The 13,132-nt window shown below is 32.9% G+C and overlaps 1 protein-coding gene and 1 non-coding gene across 2 annotated transcripts in view; both read right to left on the bottom strand.

Moving 5' to 3' along the window:
- Nucleotides 1–13,132, bottom strand: part of LOC106665623 (protein cab-1) — an 80,137-nt gene that overhangs the window by 34,808 nt on the left and 32,197 nt on the right. The window lies entirely within an intron of this gene.
- Trnai-aau lies at nucleotides 4,216–4,288 on the bottom strand. The gene has a single exon. It is a non-coding gene; the product is annotated as a tRNA-Ile (tRNA).

The following is a 13,132-nucleotide window of genomic DNA, read 5'->3' on the forward strand; positions in this document are numbered from 1 at the left end:
GAATTTTTATGACCCGATTTAAGCTGACATTTGACTTCTAAAGAGAAAGTCAGTATTGTTCGATGTGTCTCACTTAATTGAAGGGCTTTCCTTGGCTCCATATTGAGAGCGTATAGGAATCCCAGTAAATGAAAACTGTGCTTAAGCACGACAGCGTGTATTGGGCGATTAAAAGTCTAAAAAAAACCTTGTTTTTTCCAAAAACCGTTACAGTTATATTGCATATAGTACTACGAACTGTCAAGACAAGCCTAATGTTAAGATCAAATAGTAATTAACTTTATAGAAGCATGTATTAAAATATTTCATTGTTTGTTTTGACCTTAGTGGTTGTCTGAATTTATCAGACTGAAATTCTGATAATATACAATGACACCTTAAGCCCTTTTCCTCTAAGGCGACCTTGAACTAGTCCCCACTTGAAACTATTTTTCTATCGCCCCACTACTGATTATTTAGCTGATTATAAAATAGTTCCATTTAACTCACTGTTTCCGTGTCAATTTCCACTAATTACACCGGAATTCATCCAATAAAATCTACAGAAATGTGTTCAACACACTCCACCACTACAATGTGTAAATTTTCACCGAAAATATCGGGGTAAACGCGACAAAAAACAACGACTTTGTACAGAGAACAGGTAACACAACCTTTCGCTACCAATGCTCAGAGTCAGAGGCAGGATTTCGGAAAAAATATTCCGCCGTGGATAATATTTTTAGTTTAACTAACATTATAAAATTGAAATTATCTGTAAAACGTAGAAAAATTTACTGCTGCTTTGTTGATTTTAAGTCGGCGTTCGATTCGCCAAGCAGAATGGCCATTTTCTATAAACTGTATAATTATGGGATCTCCAGTAAGTTTATCGAGGTATTAAAGTCGTTGTATAGCGGGACAGAGAGTGCTGTGTAGGGGAGAGGTCACAAGTACGTTTGAAACTAGAGTAGGTGTAAGGCAGGGCTGTCTGCTTCCCCCTCTTCTGTTCTCGCTGTTTATTAACAATTTACCCGAGTTTTTGGGTGGTGGTCTGTTTGTTGGAGGATCAAATGTAAACTGTTTAATGAATGCAGATGATGTGGTTTTGATTAGTACTGAACCGGTTCAACTTCAAAAGATGTTAAACAGGTTGGGAGAATACTACCGAATGTGGAATTCGTCAGTAAATTTGAATAAAACTAAGATTATGGTGTTTAGAAATGGTGGTAGACCATCAAAGAATAAACGATGGTTTTTAGAAAATGAAAGAATAGAGGTAGTAAAAGAGTACAAATATTTAGGTGTAATTTTGACTCCTCTACTTTCCTTCAATATGCATTTGGCCAGTAAACTTAGGGTTGCTAAACAAGGATTGATTATATCCTGGAACGGTATTCTCAATAGAGGAGATGTTCCTCTAAAAAGTAAATATAAAGTTTTTAATTCCGTCTCTAGGGCTGTGATGTGTTATGCGTCACAAGTATGGTGCTACCATCAGTATTTTTTTTATTTTTTTTTATTTATTGGCCTTATGATCTTTGCATGTTAGCCATGACGAATTCTTACATATGTTGTTCAAATTGGGGGTTATCGGGAAAAAAGGGCCAGAGGCGACGGTGGGAATCGAACCCACGACCGCGGCGTGAGAGTCTCCACGCTACCCACTCGGCTACCGCGGTCCCCGTACCATCAGTATGAAGTGGTAGAAAAACTTATTTGTTTTTTTATTAAGAAGTTGTTTGGCGCTCCCTATTATACACCAAGTTATTTTCTTTATTTGGAATTAGGCTTTAGACCTTTGTTTGTGTATACGTTGAGGAGTCATTTAAATTATACACAGCGGGTTTTGGGTCTGAAACAAGATCGTTTGCCCTACCTCCTTGCTCAGGAGATAATAAAAAAAACATTTTTTGGTTTAAAGAATTGGAAGTGTTGTCTTCCGGACTGAACTGTCGTTCTCGTATAAATTTTGCAGATGCGAAAGATTTCAAAATTTGGGCAGTACAATTATTGCAGGCAGTAGAAACTCATCATAAAGAAGAATGTTTAAGAAAAGTGCAATGTTCTACATACCATTTAATATACAAGAAATTGAACTTCGATCTTGGAGACAACAATTACTTGTATAAGGAATACAACTGGAATTTGATCAAGGTTGTTTTTCGAACTAGAGGTCAATTATTATATTTAAATTTTAAGCCTTGGCTGGAGGAAAGAAGAGACCAAGCATGCTATATATGTAAACTAAAAACGGTGGAAGATTTGTTTCATTTTTTGACAGTTTGTCCAACTTTGGAGAACATTAGGTTAATTTGGTTCCACAGATTCCGTGAGTATATAAAACATTTAAATGGGAAAGATTGGTTTAGTTTGTATAGATATATTATAGATGCGCTGAATTGCAGAGATAATTTTATGTTAAGTTTATAATTTGTATGTTAATTTAAGTTTTATTTGAATGTAAATATGTAAGGGTCAACTGGCAGATGACTAGATCATGCCATTACAAGTATTATTTTGTTATTTTGTAAAAAAAATGTAATATTTTGTTTTCTTTTCTAAATACATTTTTATAAAAAATAAATAAATAAATAAAAATAATGTAATGATAATAATTTTTCGCATGAATAGCGCAGTTTTAAAAACAAAATACAAAACTCATATCAGGTAAAAACGAACGAAAATCTTAAATTTATCCAGCGATCAATGGCGATTCAGATAAATTTAAATGGGGTATCAAATCATACATTTATAAACTTGCTCAAAACTGTATTGTGTTTCGGAATGGACTAAACTAAACAGTAGAGTGGTTTCTTGTGCTTCCAAGAGGCTAATCAACGTTGGGACGGGAATAATCCTCTTGAGAACAATAATCCTTAATTTGACTCAGCTACCTCCAGCCCCTGTAACACTAACTAATATAAGTTCGGATTAATAAGGCTGAAGGGACGTTTTCTTTCACACCAAAAACTGGAATTAACGACGTTCAACTTAATGGCCTCAATGTACAATTACAGCTTAACATTATTTAAATAATATCCTAATAAAAAAAATATCAAAAATTTCCAAAATTTCAGTGCTTCAATAATTTTAATTCTCGAAATAATCACGTATTTAAATTAAATTGATATAAATGTTAAAATAACGGATCATTTATTAGCAGAATGTACAGAATTTTGTCTTTAAAAGATTTTTTTGCAGGTTTTTAAGCAAATCTCATTACAAAAATTCAACAATCTTGTCAACAAACAGAACGACACGTTTGAAAACGATTTGCAAAATAAAATCTAATATTCGAATTTTCTCTGGTTCATGTAGAAGCTTTCAGTTTAAAAAAAAATACAATTTATAGTTATAAATTCTAGTTCCAGTGGTTTATCGTGAAGTTATATTTAATTAAACCGCTTAAGTGGCCGTTTGTCGACTTTCTTGGCTGTTATTTGTCTTCCGGATAGAAATTTCCTCTAAATGTGACACAGCATCTCTGGTAACCCGACTATCACCATAAATCACCATTAAGCAGAGAAATTGAACCACAATTTTTCTCGTGTACTGCAGCATGTTTTTCTCTACGTACTTTTTCGAATTTTTCATTATTGTTTATTTAAAAACACTAGCGTACAATTTATCTTTTATCGTCTCGTGTTAGTGATTGCATTTATTAGCGTGAACAGTCAAGGGCTAACTTTGGATTGGCAAATATTGCTGATCCAGTCACGGCCATGTGTTTACTGTATATAGATCTTTGTATGTTTCTGATTATGTTATATAAGTTTTTCGGTTAAATTAATCTTTTTTAACTTCAAATTAACCGTTTTTAATTTCAAATTAACCTTTTATAAATTCAAATTAACCACTTTTAACTCTAAATTATCAAAAGCAATATGGTCAAATTTACAGGAATTTCACTTTACATGCTTACATTTTAATACTATTTTCTAAGTTATTTTTAACGAAATTAAAAAATTGATTTGAAGGTAAAAATGGTTAATTTGAAATTTAAAAAAGGTCAATTTGACGTTAAAAAGGGCTAATTTGAAATTTTAAAAATTTAATTTAAAGTTAAAAAGGGTTAATTTGAAATTTAAAAAAGGTCAATTTGACGTTAAAAAGGGCTAATTTGAAATTTTAAAAATTTAATTTAAAGTTAAAAAGGGTTAATTTGAAATTTAAAACAGTTAATTTAAAATTAATTAATCTTTAATTAAGTTTTTGTTGAGATAAAAAAGTCAGTGTCACAAATGGGATTCGAACCCACGACCTTCGGCTAATTACGCCGCTGCTCTACCACTTGAGCTATCGTGACTTCGATCCAGTGGTAGAGCAGCGGTGTATTTAGCCGAAGGTCGTGGGTTCGAATCCCGCTCGTGAAACTGACTATTTTATCTCAACCAAAACTTTTGATAAAGATTAATTAATCGAAAAGAATTTATTTGGTCAATCGGACCACAAAACCTAATAGAGTTAATTTGAAATTTAGGAAAGGTTAATTTGATAGATCTATGTGTTATTTCCTGGATCTAAATCCAAGAATGCTTCAACTGTATAACTCCACTGTACTAGTTACTCTACTAATCTCGGTAAAAAGTTTCCCACCAAACACAGCTAAACTGATTTACTGCAAAGGAAATAAGTGACTTAGGCCCGGCATCCATAAATCCAGAAAAAAAATTCTCTCGTTTTCAGATTTCATCTCAAATGATCGGGTAGCATTGCGAGTAAAGGCACCATCCAACACATGTCTAGCTTTCATTTAGATGTGATATAGATTCGAGCTACTTTGCTGAATAGGATGAAAAATACCTCAAGAACTAGTACAACTGAAACAAAACTAACATCAACTACTTTGTGACGCAAATTCACGCCTTACCACCTGAGGCAGTAGAGGGACACAAAATAGATAAGTCTCCCTTTGAAGACGTAATAACTAGTATATTATAATTATAATTATATTACGTAATTATACGACCATATTGAAAGACCATTAGGCTATACTTTTTAAAAGGATAGTTCCTACAATTTACAGTAAGTTGTTTTGCAACGATCCGGATTTCGAGCCTTTTAGCTCATCATCAGGTTGAAGGACTTTTACAACCACGTCTCTCGACATGAATTGCCAAAGTGAACCGCTGATACCTCCGCCAACGCGACGTTCCAATTATCAGCTGATTTTTTTAATGACGCTCAATTTGAACGTGCGAAACGCGGAAATTATAACACAAATAAATATTAGAATAATAAATACTTAATATTACTATAAATTACTATAAAAATAATAACAATTAAAATAATTAGATTAATTATTTGGATGTTTCATATTATTTATGTACATATTTAAAATGGGAGGTAGATCAAAATCTGTTATATTATTAATGCATTTATCACCATGTTCAATTTTACATTTTTTAATTTCAAATTTCTCAAACCAATCTAGTTCTTTCACTTTGTTGAAATTATGTAACACTCTTGTATTTAAATTTGAATTGAAATTATGTTTTGTTTCTTTTAGATGGTCCTTAAATTCCGAAAATTTGCTCGATTTAGGCAAGTGTTCTTTTACTCTTGTTTTTATTTCTCTACCCCTTTGTCCTATATATTTAATATCACAATCAATACAATTGAGTTGGTAAACCCCGCTTTTTGTCAAGTTGTCTATTTTGTCTTTAGGTTTTGAGAGGATGTTTTTAAGTGAACCCGTACTTCTAAATGCTATTCTAAAACCTTCTTGTTTAAAAAATTTACTAACTTTTTGCGATAATTCACCAATTTATGGCAAACAACGGAAACCTACTGATTCATTTGTGGTGGGGTGACTGAGCCCTATTGTTGATTCGTTTAAAGTTAATTTTTTTATTCTTTTAACTAGCAACCTATCAATAAACACTTCTTGATAACCGTTGTTTTTTGCTAAGGTTTTAATAGTTTTTAATTCTTTTTTATAGTTATGAGGTGTTATCGGAAGTTTTAACATCCGGTCTATGAGCCAAATGAAACCAGCAGCCTTTTGGGACCTTATTTCTGGCTCTACAAATAAATAACAGCTTATAGATGTCACAAAGATTTGTTCAACTGAAACAAGAAGTAGAAATTTGCATGACCCTGAATGTAAAAATTAACAGCGGTCGTTATCTCATTTTGTTTATTTATTTATATATTTATTTCTGCTTTGTGCAATATAATTAATAATTTTGATATTCGAGTGAGAATTGCGTTTTGTCCGTGTCGAAACATGTGCCGTTCAAATTGAATTGATTCATAATTCCACTCTCGTCTACATTCATGAGGAGGGAGAGGCAACCTACTTTAGATTTGCCAAGTGTTTCTCCTCCTGAGTTGAATTCACAACGTCAAACCTATTCGAGGTATTCTTTATAACGGGCGAGTTGAACGAGCCGAGAGAGACACACCCGGGGCTTGAAACAACTCCGACAATCCCACTTAATCGGCTTTCGACGAAGTTTGGCGTTTAGCTGTGTCCCTGGGCTAAATACGGGACTTGACATCTCTAGATTTTAACTGTGATAAGCAAGTTTACACATTATTTACAGCTTGTTCAACATCGATCCGACAAAGTAAACTTGCTCAAAGCCAGTCAATTGCTTATCGAAGTAGCTTTTAATTAACTGACATTGTTACAAATTCAATTCCCTTTTTTAACAAAAACTCGTCAAAATACGATGTTTGTTCATATAAAAATAAATTTAAACAAAATATTTCGACTTTAATATAAAAAAAACAATGATTTATCAGCCAGTTGTTTATTTATCTTTTTCTTGTCTTTGTAGCCTAGTTCGAATCCCGGCGTAACCCATGGTTTTTAAATTGAGAATAGAGTGCAAAATGTAAGGTGGTCTGGCCCGCGACGCCCAACGGCTAATTAGAGCCTTACTCTATTAAGAGTAAAAAAAATTGCTTTATTTTATGTTTTGTCTTTGTCACCGGGGTAATACAATCAAAGCCTAGCATTAAATTTTAATTATATTTATTTTATTAAAAGCACTTTTATCTGTGTTTGCCTCGGAGCAACAAAGGCAATGTCGGTGTAAATAAAACACCGTATAGCAATGTTCCCTCGTTGATTTTCCAACCCCGGAGACTTTTATTACCGGCCCATTTTATACCAGGGTGTTTTATCCGTTTTATATGCTGCTTGGTCCGTGCTGACTTGGTGCTTTTCTTGTTGTCTTAGTTAGTATTGTAAATATTATTTATCACCAAGTGAATAGGGTGCTCGATGTGTACCACTTAATTAAGACGTGTTATTCCTTGGTTCTTTATAGAAAGCGTGTAAGCCACGCGATAAAAGAAATATCCCTAAGCACACCAGCAAGTCTTTGGGTCCCCTTGTTCTGTTTTTTTTAAGAAACAAACTGTTTTATTCTATGTAATACTTAGTCCATATCTCATTTTGAGTTTTATGTATATTAAACGTATTTATTAGATTGAATATATAATGTGAAATGGTCGATGTTGGAATTTTCAGTACACCACCTCAAATGCACATTTTAATTATATGTAATAGACGTTTTTTACACATCTCTCTGATGTTTCATATAGTAGGTCATCGTGATGATATTAATCCTTTTAAGATCAATAAACCTATCTTATTGATAATATAAAAATATCATTCAAACCGAATAATCTTTATTCACAAATTCTTGACGTGTATTTGAGGCCGATCAATCGGCTCAAACATTTTTATCCAAATGATCTAAGTCATTTAATGTGCGAGATAGGACTTAAAACGGAATTGAGGATTTAAATTATGTCATCAATATTCATTACGACTCTTGGCCGGAATTGCGGTGGAATTTTTGATCGTCAAACGAAGTTTCTGGTGTAATCAATCAAACCTGTAAACGCAATCATAAATATTTCCCTTTTCTTTTTGGCCGTCTAGAGGGATTTTTAAAAAGCCTAGCGGAGCCAATTGGATTACAAAAGGGGGGTAGAAATTTAGGTTTTGAAAAAGTACAATTGTTAGAGTGGAAAACTCCGACTAAACAGTAATCACACAAACCCACAGATTAAATCTACCAATAACAACGACAGGCAAAGATTACGTCGACACACTCCTCCTATCTTTCTCAAACCTATACGAGAGAAATAGTTAAGACATTTTAACAAAGCCTGCTTAAAAAAAAGAACATATTTAATATAAAATATAAATTATTTGAAGATCGTGAGATGCGGTCCGGTGTGACGTAGGTTTAAGAAAAACATTTTCTTTATCGTTTCGATCTTTATTAAGATCATCTTCTTGGCTCAGAGTGTTTGTTGTCTGTGTAAATGTGTCATTATTGGGTGTCGTGTTGAGAGTGCCACTCTCATAAAGATCGAAAAGTAGGTCGATAAAGAAAATGTTTTTCTAAAACCTACGTCACACCCGACAGCATCTCACGATCTTCAAACAATCAGGCTGGTCACTAAACACCACACATAAAATATAAAATAATTAATTTATAATGAACGATACATTTAAGCAAATTAATAAAAGTAAAAGTCTCGTAGTGATAGCGGAATGATCCGACACAGTCCAGACATCAAGTGGAAGAGCCGCGTTGTGACATTTTTACAAAAAAATAGAAAAATTAAATTGGCTGAAAATTTTTTAAGATTGTTGAAATTTATAGAGATTTGAAATAAAAAATATCCCAGTAAATCGAAAGGTTTCCCAGAAAAATTGATTACATGAAATTGATTTAACTGTTGTGTTCTCTTGTAATGTTTATTATTATTTTATAATAATACCTTTTTAATGATAAATAACCAGCTTATTGATATCATCGAAACGTAGATTTATTAATAGAATAGAATAATTCTATATAATAATAGAATAATTCTAAATAAAATAAAATGAAATACTGGGGAAAATACGGCGCTGGACTACGTTAAACCTGCACGACCTTTCCGTCACGACTGTTTTAATCTATTCAAGCGCCTTGCTAACTGAAAATGTGTTCTTCCGTACTTACGAAAAACCGCAAGTAGGACAAAATGGAATCAAGAGAAATCAAACGTAGATGAGTTGTAATTGTAGTCTTAATAATGAATAATTAATAAGAAGAATAAAGTGTTGAATAGCTAAGAATAATAATATGAATAGGGAAGAAATGGAAATTATCCCATCCCCAAAAATGCGAGGTGCTGGTAATGGCCATACATGCTGACTGGCAGGGGAAACAACATACAACATTGAAAAAATGGGGAACATTTGAAATAAATAACAAATATATAAAATAAAATAAAAATGAATGCATGGTTAAATCTTTTATAAAGTTACATTGTCTAAAGATATTTTTTAAATTTCTGCTTGTCTAGCCTGACATCATTTTTTGATATATTTTGCTACTTTAAAGATATTTTTTCTGAAAGTGTCGCTTAAACTGTATTAAGTAAGAAAAACAGAGAAAAGCGAGAAAATATGAAATAATATAAAATTATATAGAACGGTATATTTAAACAAATTAATAAAGTTACAAGACTCGTAAAAGTCAAAAGTGGAGTGATCCGAGACAGTCGAGACTTCGGGTGGGAAAACCGTGACAGTTTTACAAAAAAATATTTATTTCAAAGGAAGAATTAAACCTGACGAAACTTTTCTTTGAATTTTACAGAGATTTTCAATAAAAAATATTACAGTAAATCGAAAAGTTTCCCAAAAAAATTAATCACATGAGAAAATATTTAATTGTTGTGTTCTGTTGTGTTGTATAATAATACATTTTTAATTATTTAATTTAATAATTTCTTTGTTGTTGTCATCGAAACGTTGATGTATTAATATAATATAATAAATAAAATGAAATACTCGGGAAAACACGGCACGTCTTCGGCCTGTTAAATCAAGCAAACATGGGGTTAAATGTGTTATATGCNTGTGTCACCTCACTACCGACTCCCTCTTCTTGTAGTGGAGGGGCGTTCGGATGCTTGGTGACCCAGTGCTGTCCCTCACACGTGGCGCAGTGCCCTAATACGATTTTTACAATAAAATCATCATACACACCAATAAAATGTACTAACCTAGGTTGGCGGGCTCGGGGGTGGGACATTCCACCGGAGCCCTCCCTTAAAATCTAACCAAAAATAATGTTAAAATGAACCTTTCACACAAATAAATACTTGCATACTAATAAATACATTCACACGATTTCATCCACGCAATATGTACAATTAAAATAAGGTGGGCAGCGGGGTGTGGAATAAAACGCCGCTGCCTCACCTCTCACTCATACAATTCCCTACAACTAAACTAAACCTAAATATATAATTATTATCGTTGAAAAATTTTGTTCATTGCGCTGTTTCGGAATTAGTCTGCTGAAGTCACTAGTGCTAAAACTCAGTTCCTTTCTTTCTTTGACAATTTATTTATCTCTCACTTTCAATCTGACGATGTGCATTTTTTGTTATATTCTAACAAATAATAATAACTAAAGTATATTTTATTTATTTAAAGTATATTTTTAATAAGAAATAATCTACTTGTTGTTGTCATCGGTACGTTGATGTATTAATAGAATAGAATAAATAAAATGAAAAACACGGCGCTCGACTACGCTAAACCTGCACGACCAATCCGTCACGACGGTTTTAACCTATTCGAGCGCCTTACTAACGACGCTTTCTCTCGATTCAACTTTGTTTGATCAACAAAAGTTGAACGAAACCGTTTCGTGAGAGCCTTCCGTTCAACAGATTCAACCAGAGAAATTGTTATTGTTCAATTCATGAATCATTCTTGACTTGAACATGACTTGAAACTTGTGAACATCTCGGGTGACTGTTTCCTGTTCAGCTTTTAAAACTGCGTATGTTATGTTGTTTTGCATTTATTTATGCTTGTATTTTGTCTATAGTTAGAATTTTATATTTTCATTAATTTACCAAGTTAGAAAACTCAGCTTATTGCTACTATCTATATAAAAGTTTGTGATTCCAGATTTGTGACGCTTTCTGAACCCCCAATAATATTAATACCGAAAATTAGTATAATATCGATTTCGGAAATATCAAGAAGCTTAAGAAGGAATATAAAAGCTATTTATATCTTTTTAAATAAGCCAGAAGTCTACAGAAAGAAGAATTTACCAGGATCGCTTGAAATTACTTGTGACAGATTGGCAAATCGCTCATAGAGCTGGGATATCAACTGACGTCAAAAGCGTGAGGAGGGTCATAAATGGTGCCACGTACATCCAGATGAGGAAAATGAACCAATACCACCGCTAAATAAAGTTCATAAGGGACGCTGTAATTCGCCCTTGAACTCATAGATGGAGAAATGGAGAAAAATTCTATTTTTAGAGGGAAAAATTCTATTTTTAGAGTAAAAATATTGAACCCAACGGCCATGATGTTTGGTCCTATTTTTTCCACGACCTATTGAAAAAAGGATTGGTATTTTCGAAATGGTAAGTAGTTTGAGGAAGGTGTAAATATCACATATGATCATGTTGAACGAATGAATAGGTTTTGTCGATCCCAATTTTTCTCACTTATAATGACCCATATTTGAGGCTTGGATATTTTTCACCAAATGGTCTAAATAATTTAAATTACGAGATGGGACTTAAAACGAAATTTACTTACTTATTTCATCAGTGTCGATAACTCTTGGCCGGAATCGCGGTAGAATTTTTGATCGTCAAAGTTTTGTGTGTAATTAATCATACCTGTAACACCCACACACAAAAATTCCACTTTCTTTTTGGACGTCTAGAGGGATTGTTGAGAAGCCTAGCAGAGCCAATTGGATAACAAAAAATTAATTGTACTTATAAACAAGTAGAATGTTAAGAACGGAATGGACTCCGGCTAATCAGAAATCATAGAGAACCACCACTGAAGAATGCGAGAAGACAATAAAAAAGCATACGGGAGAATAAAAACCCCAGATTTAATCCATCAACAACGGCATCCAACGATAATGTCGACACAATCCTCCCGCTTTTCACAAATCTGTAAAAGAGACTTGCCTAAACTGAAATTACACATATTCACTATTGAAGATGAAGAGAAGACGAAACGCTACAACAAACTTCTCAAAACAGATATGATAGGCAAACAAAAAAAAAACTGGAAAAGACCAAATTACATTTTCCTTTCCCACCAAACTATTCAAACTAATATATAATTTTGGTTTATTAACTTTAAATGTTACTAAGTTTATACTGTTCATACGTTCATTGAAAACATTTACTACCATTCATTACCATTTTTCTGTTATATAAAATTTAAAAATCTCATTGTCTAATTAATTGTTTTATGATAGTTTCCAATTAAACTTATATGTCTTTGCTTCAATTCATGGTCATCTGCTAACTAAGAGAAAATTATGATCGTTCTGGTTCTCTTAATTAAACTTTCTTCGAATTTATAAAGTTGTAAAAGCAGATTTGAACACGAAACGGATATATTTCTATTATTATACCGTCATCTGAGAACGGGATTATTTCTATTTGTTCGTAGTAATGGAAAGGCGAAATTCAGGGGGGTCACTTTCCGCCCTATGTTTGCCGAGGGAAGTATCGCTTTACTACAAAGTTCTACTTGCCGAACGTCACAGTTTTCATCGGCTATGGTAGAAAAGAGACGGGAATGTTATTATTTTATCACCCCTGTCACAAGTTTGAACTCTTGCATGGAACATTACCAAAATGGGCGATGTTGATACTTTGCCAAACGAGTGGACGAACAAAGTTCCTACCAGTGCAATTACGGGACAGAACATATTTTATTTTAGCACTTAAACTTTTTACAACGAACAATCTGATAAATTACCATTGGGGGAGAGAAGCCAATTATATGAGTCAAAATAGTAGTAGTGTAGACGACGTATTTATCGTTTACGAGGATTTTGTCGTACCAAGACATTTATTGGGTCAAATTCCTCCTGTGTCCTTGTTTCCGTTAATGAATTTTTCATATAAATAAATTAATAACTAACAGACTAAATGACTTTTAACTTAAGAGTTTAAAAAAATATTCTTACAGTTTTTATCAAATATTTACGGCTTTTTAACAAGACATGGTAAAAAACGTACAACATTGAACGAATGGGTATTATGTTAAATATATAGTGCACAAAAATGAATAGGAATATTGCAAATATTGTAGTAGTACCCTTTCCCTAGAATTTTTATTA

The sequence above is a fragment of the Cimex lectularius genome, unplaced genomic scaffold (genome assembly GCF_000648675.2).
Source record: "Cimex lectularius strain Harlan isolate CLEC.00 unplaced genomic scaffold, Clec_2.1 scaffold1, whole genome shotgun sequence".
Lineage (NCBI taxonomy): Eukaryota > Metazoa > Arthropoda > Insecta > Hemiptera > Cimicidae > Cimex > Cimex lectularius.